Below are 24,362 nucleotides of genomic sequence, written 5' to 3'. Positions count from 1 at the left end.
CCTGACCGCCCCATGCTGACCACCCCTTGGTGCTTTTCTCCATCCTACATTGCGACTCACTGCCTAACCTAATTCAGATCTTATGATTCACACAACCCCGTGATGTTTTTTCACTCCTACTAGTGAATGTAATGTTACACACCCATACAATGCGCATCACCCCGCGATGTTTTTCAGAAACCTATCCTACATTGCCACTGCATGTTTCCTGACTTCCCCATGATGACCACCCTTTGGTGCTTTTCTCCACCCTACATTGCAACTGACTGCCTATCCTTATTCAGCCCCTCCTATTCACACCACCCCGCGATGTTTTTCAGAAACCTATACTACATTGCCACTTCATGTTTCCTGACCTCCCCATGCTGACCACCCCGTGGTGCTTTTCTCCGTCCTACATTGCCACTCACTGCCTATCCTTATTCAGACCCTCCGATTCACACCACCCCGTGATGTTTTTCTCACTCCTACTAGTAAATGTACTGTTGCACACCCATACAATGCGCACCACCCCGCCATATTTTTCAGAAACCTATCCTACATTGCCACTGCATGTTTCCTGACCTCCCCATGCTGACCACCCCGTGGTAATTTTCTCCATCCTACATTGTTACTCATGCCTATACTAATTCAGACCCTCTGATTCACACCACCCCGTGATGTTTTTCTCAATCCTACTAGTGAATGTAATGTTACACACCCATACAATGCGCACCACCCCGCGATGTTTTTGAGAAACCTATCCTACATTGCCAATGCATGTTTCCTGACCTCCCCATGCTGACCACGCCGTAGTTCTTTTCTCCGTCCTACATTTCCACACACTGCCTATCCTAATTCATATCCTATGATTCACACCACCCCGTGATGTTTTCCTCAATCCAACTAGTGAATGTAATGTAACACACCCATACAATGCGCACCACCCCCGATGTTTTTCAGAAACCTCTCCTACATTGCCACTGCATGTTTCCTGACTTCCACATGCTGACCAACCCACGGTGCTTTTCTACCTCCTACATTGCCACTCACTGCCTATTCTTATTCAGATCCTATGATTCACACCTCCCCGTGATGTTTTTCTTACTCCTTCTATGAATGTAATGTTAGAAATCCATACAATGCGCACCACCCCATGATGTTTTTCAGAAACCTATCCAATCCTTGGCACTGCTTGTTTCCTGACCTCCCCATGCTGTCCACCCCGTGGTGCTTTTCTCCATCCTACATTGCCAGTAACTGCCGATCCTCATTCAGATCCTCCGATTCACACCACCCCGTGATGTTTTTCTCACTCCTACTAGTGAAAGTAGTGTTACACACCCATACAATGCGCACCACCCCGCGATGTTTTTCAGAATCCTATCCAACATTGCCAGTGCACGTTTCTTGACCGCCCCCTGCTGACCACACCGTGGTGCTTATCTCCATCCTACATTGCCACTCCCTGCCTATACTAATTCAGATCCTATGATTCACACCACCCCGTGATGTTTTTCTCACTCCTAATAGTGAATGTAATGTTAGAAACCCATACAATGCGCACCACCCCGCGATGTTTTTCAGAAACCTATCCTACGTTGCCATTGCATGTTTCCTGACCTCCCCATGCTGATCGACCCTTGGTTGTTTGCTCCTTCCTACATTCCCACTCCCTGCCTATCCTAATTCAGACCCTCCGTTTAACACCACACTGTGATGTTTTTCTCTCTCCTCCTAATGAATGTAACGTTACACATCCATACAATGCGCACCACCCAGCGATGTTTTTCAGAAACCTGTCCTACATTGCCACTGCATGTTTGCTGAACTCCCCATGCTGACCACCCCGTGGTGCTTTTCTCCATCCTACATTGCCACTCACTGTATATCCTAATTTAGATCCTATAATTCACACCACCCCGTGATGTTTTTCTCACTCCTACTAGTGAATGTAATGTTACACACCCACACAACGCGCACGAACCCGCGATGTTTTTCAGAAAACTATCCTCCATTGTCACTGCATGTTTCCTGACCTCCCCATGATGACCACCCCGTGGTGCTTTTCTCCATCCTACATTGCCACTCACTGCCTATCCTATTTCAGATTTTATGTTTCACACCGAGAGATGTGTTTCTCAATCCTACTAGTGAATGTAATGTTACACACCCATACAATGCGCACCACCACGCGATGTTTTTCAGAAACCAATCCTACACTTCCACGGCATGTTTCCTGACTTCCCCATGCTGACCACCCCACGGTGCTTTTCTCCATCCTACATTGCCACTCACTGCCTATCCTATTTCAGATTTTATGATTCACACCAACGAGTGATGTGTTTCTCAATCCTACTAGTGAATGTAATGTTACACACCCATACAATGCGCACCACCACGCGATGTTTTTCAGAAACCAATCCTACACTTCCACGGCATGTTTCCTCACCACCCCATGCTGACCACCCCGTGGTGCTTTTCTCCATCCTACATTGCCACTCACTGCCTATCCTAATTGAGACCCTCCGATTCGCACCACCCTGTAATGTTTTTCTCACTCCTACTAGTGAATGTAATGTTACACACACATACAATGCGAACCACCTCGCGATGTTTTTCAGGAATCTATCCTACATTGCCACTGTATGTTTCCTGACCTCCCCATGCTGACCACCCCTTGGTTCTTTTCTCCATCCTACATTGCGACTCACTGCCTAACCTAATTCAGATCTTATGATTCACACAACCCAGTGATGTTTTTTCACTCCTACTAGTGAATGTAATGTTACACACCCATACAATGCGCATCACCCCGCGATGTTTTTCAGAAACCTATCCTACATTGCCACTGCATGTTTCCTGACTTCCCCATGATGACCACCCTGTGGTGCTTTTCTCCATCCTACATTGCAACTGACTGCCTATCCTTATTCAGCCCCTCCTATTCACACCACCCCGCGATGTTTTTCAGAAACCTATCCTACATTGCCACTTCATGTTTCCTGACCTCCCCATGCTGACCACCCCGTGGTGCTTTTCTCCATCCTACATTGCCACTCACTGCCTATCCTTATTCAGACCCTCCGATTCACACCACCCCGTGATGTTTTTCTCACTCCTTCTAGTGAATGTGCTGTTACACACCCATACAATGCGCACCACCCCGCCATGTTTTTCAGAAACCTATCCTACATTGCCACTGCATGTTTCCTGACCTCCCATGCTGACCACCCTGTGGTGCTTTTCTCCATCCTACACTGTTACTCATGCCTATACTAATTCAGACCCTCTGATTCACACACCCCGTGATGTTTTTCTCAATCCTACTAGTGAATGTAATGTTACTCACCCATACAATGCGCACCACCCTGCGATGTTTTTCAGATCCTATCCTACATTGCCAATGCATCTTTCCTGACTTCCCCATGCTGACCACCCCACGGTGCTTTTCTACATCCTACATTGCCATTCACTGCCTAATCTTATTCAGATCCTATGATTCACACCTCCCCGTGATGTTTTTCTTACTCCTACTAGTGAATGTAATGTTAGAAACCCATACAAAGCCCACCACCCCATGATGTTTTTCAGAAACCTATCCTACCTTGCCACTGCTTGTTTCCTGACCTCCCCATGCTGTCCACCCCGTGGTGCTTTTCTCCATCCTACATTGCCACTCACTGCCTATCCTAATTGAGACCCTCCGATTCGCACCACCCTGTAATGTTTTTCTCTCTCCTACTAGTGAATGTAATGTTACACACACATACAATGCGCACCACCTCGCAATGTTTTTCAGGAAACTATCCTACATTGCCACTGTATGTTTCCTGACCGCCCCATGCTGACCACCCCTTGGTGCTTTTCTCCATCCTACATTGCGACTCACTGCCTAACCTAATTCAGATCTTATGATTCACACAACCCCGTGATGTTTTTTCACTCCTACTAGTGAATGTAATGTTACACACCCATACAATGCGCATCACCCCGCGATGTTTTTCAGAAACCTATCCTACATTGCCACTGCATGTTTCCTGACTTCCCCATGATGACCACCCTTTGGTGCTTTTCTCCACCCTACATTGCAACTGACTGCCTATCCTTATTCAGCCCCTCCTATTCACACCACCCCGCGATGTTTTTCAGAAACCTATACTACATTGCCACTTCATGTTTCCTGACCTCCCCATGCTGACCACCCCGTGGTGCTTTTCTCCGTCCTACATTGCCACTCACTGCCTATCCTTATTCAGACCCTCCGATTCACACCACCCCGTGATGTTTTTCTCACTCCTACTAGTAAATGTACTGTTGCACACCCATACAATGCGCACCACCCCGCCATATTTTTCAGAAACCTATCCTACATTGCCACTGCATGTTTCCTGACCTCCCCATGCTGACCACCCCGTGGTAATTTTCTCCATCCTACATTGTTACTCATGCCTATACTAATTCAGACCCTCTGATTCACACCACCCCGTGATGTTTTTCTCAATCCTACTAGTGAATGTAATGTTACACACCCATACAATGCGCACCACCCCGCGATGTTTTTGAGAAACCTATCCTACATTGCCAATGCATGTTTCCTGACCTCCCCATGCTGACCACGCCGTAGTTCTTTTCTCCGTCCTACATTTCCACACACTGCCTATCCTAATTCATATCCTATGATTCACACCACCCCGTGATGTTTTCCTCAATCCAACTAGTGAATGTAATGTAACACACCCATACAATGCGCACCACCCCCGATGTTTTTCAGAAACCTCTCCTACATTGCCACTGCATGTTTCCTGACTTCCACATGCTGACCAACCCACGGTGCTTTTCTACCTCCTACATTGCCACTCACTGCCTATTCTTATTCAGATCCTATGATTCACACCTCCCCGTGATGTTTTTCTTACTCCTACTATGAATGTAATGTTAGAAATCCATACAATGCGCACCACCCCATGATGTTTTTCAGAAACCTATCCAATCCTTGGCACTGCTTGTTTCCTGACCTCCCCATGCTGTCCACCCCGTGGTGCTTTTCTCCATCCTACATTGCCAGTAACTGCCGATCCTCATTCAGATCCTCCGATTCACACCACCCCGTGATGTTTTTCTCACTCCTACTAGTGAAAGTAGTGTTACACACCCATACAATGCGCACCACCCCGCGATGTTTTTCAGAATCCTATCCAACATTGCCAGTGCACGTTTCTTGACCACCCCCTGCTGACCACACCGTGGTGCTTATCTCCATCCTACATTGCCACTCCCTGCCTATACTAATTCAGATCCTATGATTCACACCACCCCGTGATGTTTTTCTCACTCCTAATAGTGAATGTAATGTTAGAAACCCATACAATGCGCACCACCCCGCGATGTTTTTCAGAAACCTATCCTACGTTGCCATTGCATGTTTCCTGACCTCCCCATGCTGATCGACCCTTGGTTGTTTGCTCCTTCCTACATTCCCACTCCCTGCCTATCCTAATTCAGACCCTCCGTTTAACACCACACTGTGATGTTTTTCTCTCTCCTCCTAATGAATGTAACGTTACACATCCATACAATGCGCACCACCCAGCGATGTTTTTCAGAAACCTGTCCTACATTGCCACTGCATGTTTGCTGAACTCCCCATGCTGACCACCCCGTGGTGCTTTTCTCCATCCTACATTGCCACTCACTGTATATCCTAATTCAGATCCTATAATTCACACCACCCCGTGATGTTTGTCTCACTCCTACTAGTGAATGTAATGTTACACACCCACACAACGCGCACCAACCTGCGATGTTTTTCAATAAACTATCCTACATTGTCACTGCATGTTTCCTGACCTCCCCATGATGACCACACCGTGGTGCTTTTCTCCATCCTACATTGCCACTCACTGCCTATCCTATTTCAGATTTTATGATTCACACCAACGAGTGATGTGTTTCTCAATCCTACTAGTGAATGTAATGTTACACACCCATACAATGCGCACCACCACGCGATGTTTTTCAGAAACCAATCCTACACTTCCACGGCATGTTTCCTCACCACCCCATGCTGACCACCCCGTGGTGCTTTTCTCCATCCTACATTGCCACTCACTGCCTATCCTAATTGAGACCCTCCAATTCGCACCACCCTGTAATGTTTTTCTCACTCCTACGAGTGAATGTAATGTTACACACACATACAATGCGCACCACCTCGCGATGTTTTTCAGGAAACTATCCTACATTGCCACTGTATGTTTCCTGACCTCCCCATGCTGACCACCCCTTGGTTCTTTTCTCCATCCTACATTGCGACTCACTGCCTAACCTAATTCAGATCTTATGATTCACACCACCCCGTGATGTTTTTCTCACTCCTACTAGTGAATGTAATGTTACACACCCATACAATGCGCATCACCCCGCGATGTTTTTCAGAAACCTATCCTACATTGCCACTGCATGTTTCCTGACTTCCCCATGATGACCACCCCGTGGTGCTTTTCTCCATCCTACATTGCCACTCACTGCCTATCCTATTTCAGATTTTATGATTCACACCAACGAGTGATGTGTTTCTCAATCCTACTAGTGAATGTAATGTTACACACCCATACAATGCGCACCACCACGCGATGTTTTTCAGAAACCAATCCTACACTTCCACGGCATGTTTCCTCACCACCCCATGCTGACCACCCCGTGGTGCTTTTCTCCATCCTACATTGCCACTCACTGCCTATCCTAATTGAGACCCTCCGATTCGCACCACCCTGTAATGTTTTTCTCACTCCTACTAGTGAATGTAATGTTACACACACATACAATGCGAACCACCTCGCGATGTTTTTCAGGAATCTATCCTACATTGCCACTGTATGTTTCCTGACCTCCCCATGCTGACCACCCCTTGGTTCTTTTCTCCATCCTACATTGCGACTCACTGCCTAACCTAATTCAGATCTTATGATTCACACAACCCAGTGATGTTTTTTCACTCCTACTAGTGAATGTAATGTTACACACCCATACAATGCGCATCACCCCGCGATGTTTTTCAGAAACCTATCCTACATTGCCACTGCATGTTTCCTGACTTCCCCATGATGACCACCCTGTGGTGCTTTTCTCCATCCTACATTGCAACTGACTGCCTATCCTTATTCAGCCCCTCCTATTCACACCACCCCGCGATGTTTTTCAGAAACCTATCCTACATTGCCACTTCATGTTTCCTGACCTCCCCATGCTGACCACCCCGTGGTGCTTTTCTCCATCCTACATTGCCACTCACTGCCTATCCTTATTCAGACCCTCCGATTCACACCACCCCGTGATGTTTTTCTCACTCCTTCTAGTGAATGTGCTGTTACACACCCATACAATGCGCACCACCCCGCCATGTTTTTCAGAAACCTATCCTACATTGCCACTGCATGTTTCCTGACCTCCCATGCTGACCACCCTGTGGTGCTTTTCTCCATCCTACACTGTTACTCATGCCTATACTAATTCAGACCCTCTGATTCACACACCCCGTGATGTTTTTCTCAATACTACTAGTGAATGTAATGTTACTCACCCATACAATGCGCACCACCCTGCGATGTTTTTCAGATCCTATCCTACATTGCCAATGCATCTTTCCTGACTTCCCCATGCTGACCACCCCACGGTGCTTTTCTACATCCTACATTGCCATTCACTGCCTAATCTTATTCAGATCCTATGATTCACACCTCCCCGTGATGTTTTTCTTACTCCTACTAGTGAATGTAATGTTAGAAACCCATACAAAGCCCACCACCCCATGATGTTTTTCAGAAACCTATCCTACCTTGCCACTGCTTGTTTCCTGACCTCCCCATGCTGTCCACCCCGTGGTGCTTTTCTCCATCCTACATTGCCACTCACTGCCTATCCTAATTGAGACCCTCCGATTCGCACCACCCTGTAATGTTTTTCTCTCTCCTACTAGTGAATGTAATGTTACACACACATACAATGCGCACCACCTCGCAATGTTTTTCAGGAAACTATCCTACATTGCCACTGTATGTTTCCTGACCGCCCCATGCTGACCACCCCTTGGTGCTTTTCTCCATCCTACATTGCGACTCACTGCCTAACCTAATTCAGATCTTATGATTCACACAACCCCGTGATGTTTTTTCACTCCTACTAGTGAATGTAATGTTACACACCCATACAATGCGCATCACCCCGCGATGTTTTTCAGAAACCTATCCTACATTGCCACTGCATGTTTCCTGACTTCCCCATGATGACCACCCTTTGGTGCTTTTCTCCACCCTACATTGCAACTGACTGCCTATCCTTATTCAGCCCCTCCTATTCACACCACCCCGCGATGTTTTTCAGAAACCTATACTACATTGCCACTTCATGTTTCCTGACCTCCCCATGCTGACCACCCCGTGGTGCTTTTCTCCGTCCTACATTGCCACTCACTGCCTATCCTTATTCAGACCCTCCGATTCACACCACCCCGTGATGTTTTTCTCACTCCTACTAGTAAATGTACTGTTGCACACCCATACAATGCGCACCACCCCGCCATATTTTTCAGAAACCTATCCTACATTGCCACTGCATGTTTCCTGACCTCCCCATGCTGACCACCCCGTGGTAATTTTCTCCATCCTACATTGTTACTCATGCCTATACTAATTCAGACCCTCTGATTCACACCACCCCGTGATGTTTTTCTCAATCCTACTAGTGAATGTAATGTTACACACCCATACAATGCGCACCACCCCGCGATGTTTTTGAGAAACCTATCCTACATTGCCAATGCATGTTTCCTGACCTCCCCATGCTGACCACGCCGTAGTTCTTTTCTCCGTCCTACATTTCCACACACTGCCTATCCTAATTCATATCCTATGATTCACACCACCCCGTGATGTTTTCCTCAATCCAACTAGTGAATGTAATGTAACACACCCATACAATGCGCACCACCCCCGATGTTTTTCAGAAACCTCTCCTACATTGCCACTGCATGTTTCCTGACTTCCACATGCTGACCAACCCACGGTGCTTTTCTACCTCCTACATTGCCACTCACTGCCTATTCTTATTCAGATCCTATGATTCACACCTCCCCGTGATGTTTTTCTTACTCCTTCTATGAATGTAATGTTAGAAATCCATACAATGCGCACCACCCCATGATGTTTTTCAGAAACCTATCCAATCCTTGGCACTGCTTGTTTCCTGACCTCCCCATGCTGTCCACCCCGTGGTGCTTTTCTCCATCCTACATTGCCAGTAACTGCCGATCCTCATTCAGATCCTCCGATTCACACCACCCCGTGATGTTTTTCTCACTCCTACTAGTGAAAGTAGTGTTACACACCCATACAATGCGCACCACCCCGCGATGTTTTTCAGAATCCTATCCAACATTGCCAGTGCACGTTTCTTGACCGCCCCCTGCTGACCACACCGTGGTGCTTATCTCCATCCTACATTGCCACTCCCTGCCTATACTAATTCAGATCCTATGATTCACACCACCCCGTGATGTTTTTCTCACTCCTAATAGTGAATGTAATGTTAGAAACCCATACAATGCGCACCACCCCGCGATGTTTTTCAGAAACCTATCCTACGTTGCCATTGCATGTTTCCTGACCTCCCCATGCTGATCGACCCTTGGTTGTTTGCTCCTTCCTACATTCCCACTCCCTGCCTATCCTAATTCAGACCCTCCGTTTAACACCACACTGTGATGTTTTTCTCTCTCCTCCTAATGAATGTAACGTTACACATCCATACAATGCGCACCACCCAGCGATGTTTTTCAGAAACCTGTCCTACATTGCCACTGCATGTTTGCTGAACTCCCCATGCTGACCACCCCGTGGTGCTTTTCTCCATCCTACATTGCCACTCACTGTATATCCTAATTTAGATCCTATAATTCACACCACCCCGTGATGTTTTTCTCACTCCTACTAGTGAATGTAATGTTACACACCCACACAACGCGCACGAACCCGCGATGTTTTTCAGAAAACTATCCTCCATTGTCACTGCATGTTTCCTGACCTCCCCATGATGACCACCCCGTGGTGCTTTTCTCCATCCTACATTGCCACTCACTGCCTATCCTATTTCAGATTTTATGTTTCACACCGAGAGATGTGTTTCTCAATCCTACTAGTGAATGTAATGTTACACACCCATACAATGCGCACCACCACGCGATGTTTTTCAGAAACCAATCCTACACTTCCACGGCATGTTTCCTGACTTCCCCATGCTGACCACCCCACGGTGCTTTTCTACATCCTACATTGCCACTCACTGCCTAATCTTATTCAGATCCTATGATTCACACCTTCCCGTGATGTTTTTCTTACTCCTACTAGTGAATGTAATGTTAGAAACCCATACAAAGCCCACCACCCAATGATGTTTTTCAGAAACCTATCCTACCTTGCCACTGCTTGTTTCCTGACCTCCCCATGCTGTCCACCCCGTGGTGCTTTTCTCCATCCTACATTGCCACTAACTGCCGATCCTCATTCAGATCCTCTGATTCACACCACCCCGTGATGTTTTTCTCACTCCTACTAGTGAAAGTAGTGTTACACACCCATACAATGCGCACCACCCCAAGATGTTTTTCAGGAAACTATACTACATTGCCACTGTATGTTTCCTGACCTCCCCATGCTGACCACCCCGTGGTGCTTTTCTCCATCCTACATTGCCACTCACTGCCTAACCTAATTCAGATCTTATGATTCACACAAACCCGTGATGATTTTTTCACTCCTACTAGTGAATGTAATGTTACACACCCATACAATGCGCACCACCCCGCGATGTTTTTCAGAAACCTATCCTACATTGCCACTGCATGTTTCCTGACTTCCCCATGATGACCACCCCGTGGTGCTTTTCTCCAACCTACATTGCGACTGACTGCCTATCCTTATTCAGCCCCTCCTATTCACACCACCCCGCGATGTTTTTCAGAAACCTATACTACATTGCCACTTCATGTTTCCTGACTTCCCCATGCTGACCACCCTGTGGTGCTTTTCTCCATCCTACATTGCCACTCACTGCCTATCCTTATTCAGACCCTCCGATTCACACCACCCCTTGATGTTTTTCTCACTCCTACTAGTGAATGTACTGTAACTCACCCATACAATGCACACCACCCCGCCATGTTTTTCAGAAACCTATCCTACATTGCCACTGCATGTTTCCTGACCTCCCATGCTGACCACCCCGTGGTGCTTTTCTCCATCCTACATTGTTACTCATGCCTATACTAATTTCAGACCCTCTGATTCAAAACATTCCGTGATGTTTTTCTCAATCCTACTAGTGAATGTTTGTTACACACCCATACAATGCGCACCACCCCGCGATGTTTTTCAGATCCTATCCTACATTGCCAATGCATGTTTCCTGACCTCCCCATGCTGACCACCCCGTAGTTCTTTTCTCCGTCCTACATTTCCACACACTCTCTATCCCAATTCAGATCCTATGATTCACACCACCCCGTGATGTTTTTCTCACTCCTACTAGTGAATGTAATGTTAGAAACCCATACAATGCGCACCAACCCGCGATGTTTTTCAGAAACCTAACCTACGTTGCCACTGCATATTTCCTGACCTCCCCATGCTGACAGACCCTTGGTTGTTTGCTCCATCCTACATTGCCACTCCCTGCCTATCCTAATTCAGACCCTCCGTTTAACACCACACGGTGATCTTTTTCTCTCTCCTCCTAATGAATGTAACGTTACCCATCCATACAATGCGCACCACCCAGCGATGTTTTTCAGAAACCTGTCCTACATTGACACTGCATGTTTCCTGAACTCCCCATGCTGACCACCCCGTGGTGCTTTTCTCCATCCTACATTGCCACTCACTGTATAGCCTAATTCAGATCCTATAATTCACACCACCCCGTGATGTTTGTCTCACTCCTACTAGTGAATGTAATGTTACACACCCACACAACGCGCACCAACCTGCGATGTTTTTCAATAAACTATCCTACATTGTCACTGCATGTTTCCTGACCTCCCCATGATGACCACACCGTGGTGCTTTTCTCCATCCTACATTGCCACTCACTGCCTATCCTATTTCAGATTTTATGATTCACACCAACGAGTGATGTGTTTCTCAATCCTACTAGTGAATGTAATGTTACACACCCATACAATGCGCACCACCACGCGATGTTTTTCAGAAACCAATCCTACACTTCCACGGCATGTTTCCTCACCACCCCATGCTGACCACCCCGTGGTGCTTTTCTCCATCCTACATTGCCACTCACTGCCTATCCTAATTGAGACCCTCCGATTCGCACCACCCTGTAATGTTTTTCTCACTCCTGCTAGTGAATGTAATGTTACACACACATACAATGCGCACCACCTCGCGATGTTTTTCAGGAATCTATCCTACATTGCCACTGTATGTTTCGTGACCTCCCCATGCTGACCACCCCTTGGTTCTTTTCTCCATCCTACATTGCGACTCACTGCCTAACCTAATTCAGATCTTATGATTCACACAACCCAGTGATGTTTTTTCACTCCTACTAGTGAATGTAATGTTACACACCCATACAATGCGCATCACCCCGCGATGTTTTTCAGAAACCTATCCTACATTGCCACTGCATGTTTCCTGACTTCCCCATGATGACCACCCTGTGGTGCTTTTCTCCATCCTACATTGCAACTGACTGCCTATCCTTATTCAGCCCCTCCTATTCACACCACCCCGCGATGTTTTTCAGAAACCTATCCTACATTGCCACTTCATGTTTCCTGACCTCCCCATGCTGACCACCCCGTGGTGCTTTTCTCCATCCTACATTGCCACTCACTGCCTATCCTTATTCAGACCCTCCGATTCACACCACCCCGTGATGTTTCTCTCACTCCTTCTAGTGAATGTGCTGTTACACACCCATACAATGCGCACCACCCCGCCATGTTTTTCAGAAACCTATCCTACATTGCCACTGCATGTTTCCTGACCTCCCATGCTGACCACCCTGTGGTGCTTTTCTCCATCCTACACTGTTACTCATGCCTATACTAATTCAGACCCTCTGATTCACACCACCCCGTGATGTTTTTCTCAATCCTACTAGTGAATGTAATGTTACTCACCCATACAATGCGCACCACCCCGCGATGTTTTTCAGATCCTATCCTACATTGCCAATGCATCTTTCCTGACTTCCCCATGCTGACCACCCCACGGTGCTTTTCTACATCCTACATTGCCATTCACTGCCTAATCTTATTCAGATCCTATGATTCACACCTCCCCGTGATGTTTTTCTTACTCCTACTAGTGAATGTAATGTTAGAAACCCATACAAAGCCCACCACCCCATGATGTTTTTCAGAAAACTATCCTACCTTGCCACTGCTTGTTTCCTGACCTCCCCATGCTGTCCACCCCGTGGTGCTTTTCTCCATCCTACATTGCCACTCACTGCCTATCCTAATTGAGACCCTCCGATTCGCACCACCCTGTAATGTTTTTCTCTCTCCTACTAGTGAATGTAATGTTACACACACATACAATGCGCACCACCTCGCAATGTTTTTCAGGAAACTATCCTACATTGCCACTGTATGTTTCCTGACCTCCCCATGCTGACCACCCCTTGGTGCTTTTCTCCATCCTACATTGCCACTAACTGCCGATCCTCATTCAGATCCTCTGATTCACACCACCCCGTGATGTTTTTCTCACTCCTACTAGTGAAAGTAGTGTTACACACCCATACAATGCGCACCACCCCAAGATGTTTTTCAGGAAACTATACTACATTGCCACTGTATGTTTCCTGACCTCCCCATGCTGACCACCCCGTGGTGCTTTTCTCCATCCTACATTGCCACTCACTGCCTAACCTAATTCAGATCTTATGATTCACACAAACCCGTGATGATTTTTTCACTCCTACTAGTGAATGTAATGTTACACACCCATACAATGCGCACCACCCCGCGATGTTTTTCAGAAACCTATCCTACATTGCCACTGCATGTTTCCTGACTTCCCCATGATGACCACCCCGTGGTGCTTTTCTCCAACCTACATTGCGACTGACTGCCTATCCTTATTCAGCCCCTCCTATTCACACCACCCCGCGATGTTTTTCAGAAACCTATACTACATTGCCACTTCATGTTTCCTGACTTCCCCATGCTGACCACCCTGTGGTGCTTTTCTCCATCCTACATTGCCACTCACTGCCTATCCTTATTCAGACCCTCCGATTCACACCACCGCTTGATGTTTTTCTCACTCCTACTAGTGAATGTACTGTAACTCACCCATACAATGCACACCACCCCGCCATGTTTTTCAGAAACCTATCCTACATTGCCACTGCATGTTTCCTGACCTCCCATGCTGACCACCCCGTGGTGCTTTTCTCCATCCTACATTGTTACTCATGCCTATACTAATTTCAGACCCTCTGATTCACAACATTCCGTGATGTTTTTCTCAATCCTACTAGTGAATGTTTGTTACACACCCATACAATGCGCACCACCCCGCGATGTTTTTCAGATCCTATCCTACATTGCCAATGCATGTTTCCTGACCTCCCCATGCTGACCACCCCGTAGTTCTTTTCTCCGTCCTACATTTCCACACACTCTCTATCCTAATTCAGATCCTATGATTCACACCACCCCGTGATGTTTTTCTCACTCCTACTAGTGAATGTAATGTTAGAAACCCATACAATGCGCACCAACCCGCGATGTTTTTCAGAAACCTAACCTACGTTGCCACTGCATATTTCCTGACCTCCCCATGCTGACAGACCCTTGGTTGTTTGCTCCATCCTACATTGCCACTCCCTGCCTATCCTAATTCAGACCCTCCGTTTAACACCACACGGTGATGTTTTTCTCTCTCCTCCTAATGAATGTAACGTTACCCATCCATACAATGCGCACCACCCAGCGATGTTTTTCAGAAACCTGTCCTACATTGACACTGCATGTTTCCTGAACTCCCCATGCTGACCACCCCGTGGTGCTTTTCTCCATCCTACATTGCCACTCACTGTATAGCCTAATTCAGATCCTATAATTCACACCACCCCGTGATGTTTGTCTCACTCCTACTAGTGAATGTAATGTTACACACCCACACAACGCGCACCAACCTGCGATGTTTTTCAATAAACTATCCTACATTGTCACTGCATGTTTCCTGACCTCCCCATGATGACCACCCCGTGGTGCTTTTCTCCATCCTACATTGCCACTCACTGCCTATCCTATTTCAGATTTTATGATTCACACCAACGAGTGATGTGTTTCTCAATCCTACTAGTGAATGTAATGTTACACACCCATACAATGCGCACCACCACGCGATGTTTTTCAGAAACCAATCCTACACTTCCACGGCATGTTTCCTCACCACCCCATGCTGACCACCCCGTGGTGCTTTTCTCCATCCTACATTGCCACTCACTGCCTATCCTAATTGAGACCCTCCGATTCGCACCACCCTGTAATGTTTTTCTCACTCCTACTAGTGAATGTAATGTTACACACACATACAATGCGCACCACCTCGCGATGTTTTTCAGGAATCTATCCTACATTGCCACTGTATGTTTCGTGACCTCCCCATGCTGACCACCCCTTGGTTCTTTTCTCCATCCTACATTGCGACTCACTGCCTAACCTAATTCAGATCTTATGATTCACACAACCCAGTGATGTTTTTTCACTCCTACTAGTGAATGTAATGTTACACACCCATACAATGCGCATCACCCCGCGATGTTTTTCAGAAACCTATCCTACATTGCCACTGCATGTTTCCTGACTTCCCCATGATGACCACCCTGTGGTGCTTTTCTCCATCCTACATTGCAACTGACTGCCTATCCTTATTCAGCCCCTCCTATTCACACCACCCCGCGATGTTTTTCAGAAACCTATCCTACATTGCCACTTCATGTTTCCTGACCTCCCCATGCTGACCACCCCGTGGTGCTTTTCTCCATCCTACATTGCCACTCACTGCCTATCCTTATTCAGACCCTCCGATTCACACCACCCCGTGATGTTTTTCTCACTCCTTCTAGTGAATGTGCTGTTACACACCCATACAATGCGCACCACCCCGCCATGTTTTTCAGAAACCTATCCTACATTGCCACTGCATGTTTCCTGACCTCCCATGCTGACCACCCTGTGGTGCTTTTCTCCATCCTACACTGTTACTCATGCCTATACTAATTCAGACCCTCTGATTCACACCACCCCGTGATGTTTTTCTCAATCCTACTAGTGAATGTAATGTTACTCACCCATACAATGCGCACCACCCCGCGATGTTTTTCAGATCCTATCCTACATTGCCAATGCATCTTTCCTGACTTCCCCATGCTGACCACCCCACGGTGCTTTTCTACATCCTACATTGCCATTCACTGCCTAATCTTATTCAGATCCTATGATTCACACCTCCCCGTGATGTTTTTCTTACTCCTACTAGTGAATGTAATGTTAGAAACCCATACAAAGCCCACCACCCCATGATGTTTTTCAGAAAACTATCCTACCTTGCCACTGCTTGTTTCCTGACCTCCCCATGCTGTCCACCCCGTGGTGCTTTTCTCCATCCTACATTGCCACTCACTGCCTATCCTAATTGAGACCCTCCGATTCGCACCACCCTGTAATGTTTTTCTCTCTCCTACTAGTGAATGTAATGTTACACACACATACAAAGCGCACCACCTCGCAATGTTTTTCAGGAAACTATCCTACATTGCCACTGTATGTTTCCTGACCTCCCCATGCTGACCACCCCTTGGTGCTTTTCTCCATCCTACATTGCCACTAACTGCCGATCCTCATTCAGATCCTCTGATTCACACCACCCCGTGATGTTTTTCTCACTCCTACTAGTGAAAGTAGTGTTACACACCCATACAATGCGCACCACCCCAAGATGTTTTTCAGGAAACTATACTACATTGCCACTGTATGTTTCCTGACCTCCCCATGCTGACCACCCCGTGGTGCTTTTCTCCATCCTACATTGCCACTCACTGCCTAACCTAATTCAGATCTTATGATTCACACAAACCCGTGATGATTTTTTCACTCCTACTAGTGAATGTAATGTTACACACCCATACAATGCGCACCACCCCGCGATGTTTTTCAGAAACCTATCCTACATTGCCACTGCATGTTTCCTGACTTCCCCATGATGACCACCCCGTGGTGCTTTTCTCCAACCTACATTGCGACTGACTGCCTATCCTTATTCAGCCCCTCCTATTCACACCACCCCGCGATGTTTTTCAGAAACCTATACTACATTGCCACTTCATGTTTCCTGACTTCCCCATGCTGACCACCCTGTGGTGCTTTTCTCCATCCTACATTGCCACTCACTGCCTATCCTTATTCAGACCCTCCGATTCACACCACCCCTTGATGTTTTTCTCACTCCTACTAGTGAATGTACTGTAACTCACCCATACAATGCACACCACCCCGCCATGTTTTTCAGAAACCTATCCTACATTGCCACTGCATGTTTCCTGACCTCCCATGCTGACCACCCCGTGGTGCTTTTCTCCATCCTACATTGTTACTCATGCCTATACTAATTTCAGACCCTCTGATTCACAACATTCCGTGATGTTTTTCTCAATCCTACTAGTGAATGTTTGTTACACACCCATACAATGCGCACCACCCCGCGATGTTTTTCAGATCCTATCCTACATTGCCAATGCATGTTTCCTGACCTCCCCATGCTGACCACCCCGTAGTTCTTTTCTCCGTCCTACATTTCCACACACTCTCTATCCTAATTCAGATCCTATGATTCACACCACCCCGTGATGTTTTTCTCACTCCTACTAGTGAATGTAATGTTAGAAACCCATACAATGCGCACCAACCCGCGATGTTTTTCAGAAACCTAACCTACGTTGCCACTGCATATTTCCTGACCTCCCCATGCTGACAGACCCTTGGTTGTTTGCTCCATCCTACATTGCCACTCCCTGCCTATCCTAATTCAGACCCTCCGTTTAACACCACACGGTGATGTTTTTCTCTCTCCTCCTAATGAATGTAACGTTACCCATCCATACAATGCGCACCACCCAGCGATGTTTTTCAGAAACCTGTCCTACATTGACACTGCATGTTTCCTGAACTCCCCATGCTGACCACCCCGTGGTGCTTTTCTCCATCCTACATTGCCACTCACTGTATAGCCTAATTCAGATCCTATAATTCACACCACCCCGTGATGTTTGTCTCACTCCTACTAGTGAATGTAATGTTACACACCCACACAACGCGCACCAACCTGCGATGTTTTTCAATAAACTATCCTACATTGTCACTGCATGTTTCCTGACCTCCCCATGATGACCACCCCGTGGTGCTTTTCTCCATCCTACATTGCCACTCACTGCCTATCCTATTTCAGATTTTATGATTCACACCAACGAGTGATGTGTTTCTCAATCCTACTAGTGAATGTAATGTTACACACCCATACAATGCGCACCACCACGCGATGTTTTTCAGAAACCAATCCTACACTTCCACGGCATGTTTCCTCACCACCCCATGCTGACCACCCCGTGGTGCTTTTCTCCATCCTACATTGCCACTCACTGCCTATCCTAATTGAGACCCTCCGATCCGCACCACCCTGTAATGTTTTTCTCACTCCTACTAGTGAATGTAATGTTACACACACATACAATGCGCACCACCTCGCGATGTTTTTCAGGAATCTATCCTACATTGCCACTGTATGTTTCCTGACCTCCCCATGCTGACCACCCTTTGGTTCTTTTCTCCATCCTACATTGCGACTCACTGCCTAACCTAATTCAGATCTTATGATTCACACAACCCAGTGATGTTTTTTCACTCCTACTAGTGAATGTAATGTTACACACCCATACAATGCGCATCACCCCGCGATGTTTTTCAGAAACCTATCCTACATTGCCACTGCATGTTTCCTGACTTCCCCATGATGACCACCCTGTGGTGCTTTTCTCCATCCTACATTGCAACTGACTGCCTATCCTTATTCAGCCCCTCCTATTCACACCACCCCGCGATGTTTTTCAGAAACCTATCCTACATTGCCACTTCATGTTTCCTGACCTCCCCATGCTGACCACCCCGTGGTGCTTTTCTCCATCATACATTGCCACTCACTGCCTATCCTTATTCAGACCCTCCGATTCACACCACCCCGTGATGTTTTTCTCACTCCTTCTAGTGAATGTGCTGTTACACACCCATACAATGCGCACCACCCCGCCATGTTTTTCAGAAACCTATCCTACATTGCCACTGCATGTTTCCTGACCTCCCATGCTGACCACCCTGTGGTGCTTTTCTCCATCCTACACTGTTACTCATGCCTATACTAATTCAGACCCTCTGATTCACACCACCCCGTGATGCTTTTCTCAATCCTACTAGTGAATGTAATGTTACTCACCCATACAATGCGCACCACCCCGCGATGTTTTTCAGATCCTATCCTACATTGCCAATGCATCTTTCCTGACTTCCCCATGCTGACCACCCCACGGTGCTTTTCTACATCCTACATTGCCATTCACTGCCTAATCTTATTCAGATCCTATGATTCACACCTCCCCGTGATGTTTTTCTTACTCCTACTAGTGAATGTAATGTTAGAAACCCATACAAAGCCCACCACCCCATGATGTTTTTCAAAAAACTATCCTACCTTGCCACTGCTTGTTTCCTGACCTCCCCATGCTGTCCACCCCGTGGTGCTTTTCTCCATCCTACATTGCCACTCACTGCCTATCCTAATTGAGACCCTCCGATTCGCACCACCCTGTAATGTTTTTCTCTCTCCTACTAGTGAATGTAATGTTACACACACATACAATGCGCACCACCTCGCAATGTTTTTCAGGAAACTATCCTACATTGCCACTGTATGTTTCCTGACCTCCCCATGCTGACCACCCCTTGGTGCTTTTCTCCATCCTACATTGCGACTCACTGCCTAACCTAATTCAGATCTTATGATTCACACAACCCCGTGATGTTTTTTCACTCCTACTAGTGAATGTAATGTTACACACCCATACAATGCGCATCACCCCGCGATGTTTTTCAGAAACCTATCCTACATTGCCACTGCATGTTTCCTGACTTCCCCATGATGACCACCCTTTGGTGCTTTTCTCCACCCTACATTGCAACTGACTGCCTATCCTTATTCCGCCCCTCCTATTCACACCACCCCGCGATGTTTTTCAGAATCCTATACTACATTGCCACTTCATGTTTCCTGACCTCCCCATGCTGACCACCCCGTGGTGCTTTTCTCCGTCCTACATTGCCACTCACTGCCTATCCTTATTCAGACCCTCCGATTCACACCACCCCGTGATGTTTTTCTCACTCCTACTAGTAAATGTACTGTTGCACACCCATACAATGCGCACCACCCCGCCATATTTTTCAGAAACCTATCCTACATTGCCACTGCATGTTTCCTGACCTCCCCATGCTGACCACCCCGTGGTAATTTTCTCCATCCTACATTGTTACTCATGCCTATACTAATTCAGACCCTCTGATTCACACCACCCCGTGATGTTTTTCTCAATCCTACTAGTGAATGTAATGTTACACACCCATACAATGCGCACCACCCCGCGATGTTTTTGAGAAACCTATCCTACATTGCCAATGCATGTTTCCTGACCTCCCCATGCTGACCACGCCGTAGTTCTTTTCTCCGTCCTACATTTCCACACACTGCCTATCCTAATTCATATCCTATGATTCACACCACCCCGTGATGTTTTCCTCAATCCAACTAGTGAATGTAATGTAACACACCCATACAATGCGCACCACCCCCGATGTTTTTCAGAAACCTCTCCTACATTGCCACTGCATGTTTCCTGACTTCCACATGCTGACCAACCCACGGTGCTTTTCTACCTCCTACATTGCCACTCACTGCCTATTCTTATTCAGATCCTATGATTCACACCTCCCCGTGATGTTTTTCTTACTCCTACTATGAATGTAATGTTAGAAATCCATACAATGCGCACCACCCCATGATGTTTTTCAGAAACCTATCCAATCCTTGGCACTGCTTGTTTCCTGACCTCCCCATGCTGTCCACCCCGTGGTGCTTTTCTCCATCCTACATTGCCAGTAACTGCCGATCCTCATTCAGATCCTCCGATTCACACCACCCCGTGATGTTTTTCTCACTCCTACTAGTGAAAGTAGTGTTACACACCCATACAATGCGCACCACCCTGCGATGTTTTTCAGAATCCTATCCAACATTGCCAGTGCACGTTTCTTGACCGCCCCCTGCTGACCACACCGTGGTGCTTATCTCCATCCTACATTGCCACTCCCTGCCTATACTAATTCAGATCCTATGATTCACACCACCCCGTGATGTTTTTCTCACTCCTAATAGTGAATGTAATGTTAGAAACCCATACAATGCGCACCACCCCGCGATGTTTTTCAGAAACCTATCCTACGTTGCCATTGCATGTTTCCTGACCTCCCCATGCTGATCGACCCTTGGTTGTTTGCTCCTTCCTACATTCCCACTCCCTGCCTATCCTAATTCAGACCCTCCGTTTAACACCACACGGTGATGTTTTTCTCTCTCCTCCTAATGAATGTAACGTTACACATCCATACAATGCGCACCACCCCGCGATGTTTTTCAGAAACCTGTCCTACATTGCCACTGCATGTTTGCTGAACTCCCCATGCTGACCACCCCGTGGTGCTTTTCTCCATCCTACATTGCCACTCACTGTATATCCTAATTCAGATCCTATAATTCACACCACCCCGTGATGTTTTTCTCACTCCTACTAGTGAATGTAATGTTACACACCCACACAACGCGCACGAACCCGCGATGTTTTTCAGAAAACTATCCTACATTGTCACTGCATGTTTCCTGACCTCCCCATGATGACCACCCCGTGGTGCTTTTCTCCATCCTACATTGCCACTCACTGCCTATCCTATTTCAGATTTTATGTTTCACACCGAGAGATGCGTTTCTCAATCCTACTAGTGAATGTAATGTTACACACCCATACAATGCGCACCACCACGCGATGTTTTTCAGAAACCAATCCTACACTTCCACGGCATGTTTCCTGACTTCCCCATGCTGACCACCCCACGGTGCTTTTCTACATCCTACATTGCCACTCACTGCCTAATCTTATTCAGATCCTATGATTCACACCTTCCCGTGATGTTTTTCTTACTCCTACTAGTGAATGTAATGTTAGAAACCCATACAAAGCCCACCACCCAATGATGTTTTTCAGAAACCTATCCTACCTTGCCACTGCTTGTTTCCTGACCTCCCCATGCTGTCCACCCCGTGGTGCTTTTCTCCATCCTACATTGCCACTAACTGCCGATCCTCATTCAGATCCTCTGATTCACACCACCCCGTGATGTTTTTCTCACTCCTACTAGTGAAAGTAGTGTTACACACCCATACAATGCGCACCACCCCAAGATGTTTTTCAGGAAACTATACTACATTGCCACTGTATGTTTCCTGACCTCCCCATGCTGACCACCCCGTGGTGCTTTTCTCCATCCTACATTGCCACTCACTGCCTAACCTAATTCAGATCTTATGATTCACACAAACCCGTGATGATTTTTTCACTCCTACTAGTGAATGTAATGTTACACACCCATACAATGCGCACCACCCCGCGATGTTTTTCAGAAACCTATCCTACATTGCCACTGCATGTTTCCTGACTTCCCCATGATGACCACCCCGTGGTGCTTTTCTCCAACCTACATTGCGACTGACTGCCTATCCTTATTCAGCCCCTCCTATTCACACCACCCCGCGATGTTTTTCAGAAACCTATACTACATTGCCACTTCATGTTTCCTGACTTCCCCATGCTGACCACCCTGTGCTGCTTTTCTCCATCCTACATTGCCACTCACTGCCTATCCTTATTCAGACCCTCCGATTCACACCACCCCTTGATGTTTTTCTCACTCCTACTAGTGAATGTACTGTAACTCACCCATACAATGCACACCACCCCGCCATGTTTTTCAGAAACCTATCCTACATTGCCACTGCATGTTTCCTGACCTCCCATGCTGACCACCCCGTGGTGCTTTTCTCCATCCTACATTGTTACTCATGCCTATACTAATTTCAGACCCTCTGATTCACAACATTCCGTGATGTTTTTCTCAATCCTACTAGTGAATGTTTGTTACACACCCATACAATGCGCACCACCCCGCGATGTTTTTCAGATCCTATCCTACATTGCCAATGCATGTTTCCTGACCTCCCCATGCTGACCACCCCGTAGTTCTTTTCTCCGTCCTACATTTCCACACACTCTCTATCCTAATTCAGATCCTATGATTCACACCACCCCGTGATGTTTTTCTCACTCCTACTAGTGAATGTAATGTTAGAAACCCATACAATGCGCACCAACCCGCGATGTTTTTCAGAAACCTAACCTACGTTGCCACTGCATATTTCCTGACCTCCCCATGCTGACAGACCCTTGGTTGTTTGCTCCATCCTACATTGCCACTCCCTGCCTATCCTAATTCAGACCCTCCGTTTAACACCACACGGTGATGTTTTTCTCTCTCCTCCTAATGAATGTAACGTTACCCATCCATACAATGCGCACCACCCAGCGATGTTTTTCAGAAACCTGTCCTACATTGACACTGCATGTTTCCTGAACTCCCCATGCTGACCACCCCGTGGTGCTTTTCTCCATCCTACATTGCCACTCACTGTATAGCCTAATTCAGATCCTATAATTCACACCACCCCGTGATGTTTGTCTCACTCCTACTAGTGAATGTAATGTTACACACCCACACAACGCGCACCAACCTGCGATGTTTTTCAATAAACTATCCTACATTGTCACTGCATGTTTCCTGACCTCCCCATGATGACCACCCCGTGGTGCTTTTCTCCATCCTACATTGCCACTCACTGCCTATCCTATTTCAGATTTTATGATTCACACCAACGAGTGATGTGTTTCTCAATCCTACTAGTGAATATAATGTTACACACCCATACAATGCGCACCACCACGCGATGTTTTTCAGAAACCAATCCTACACTTCCACGGCATGTTTCCTGACTTCCCCATGCTGACCACCCCACGGTGCTTTTCTACATCCTACATTGCCACTCACTGCCTAATCTTATTCAGATCCTATGATTCACACG

This window comes from Cavia porcellus, unplaced genomic scaffold (assembly GCF_034190915.1).
Source record: "Cavia porcellus strain 051 isolate PalLab524CR breed Dunkin Hartley unplaced genomic scaffold, mCavPor4.1 scaffold_19, whole genome shotgun sequence".
Classification (NCBI taxonomy): Eukaryota; Metazoa; Chordata; class Mammalia; order Rodentia; family Caviidae; genus Cavia; species Cavia porcellus.
The sequence above is the reverse complement of the archived record's forward strand: the minus strand, read 5'-3'. Positions refer to the sequence as shown.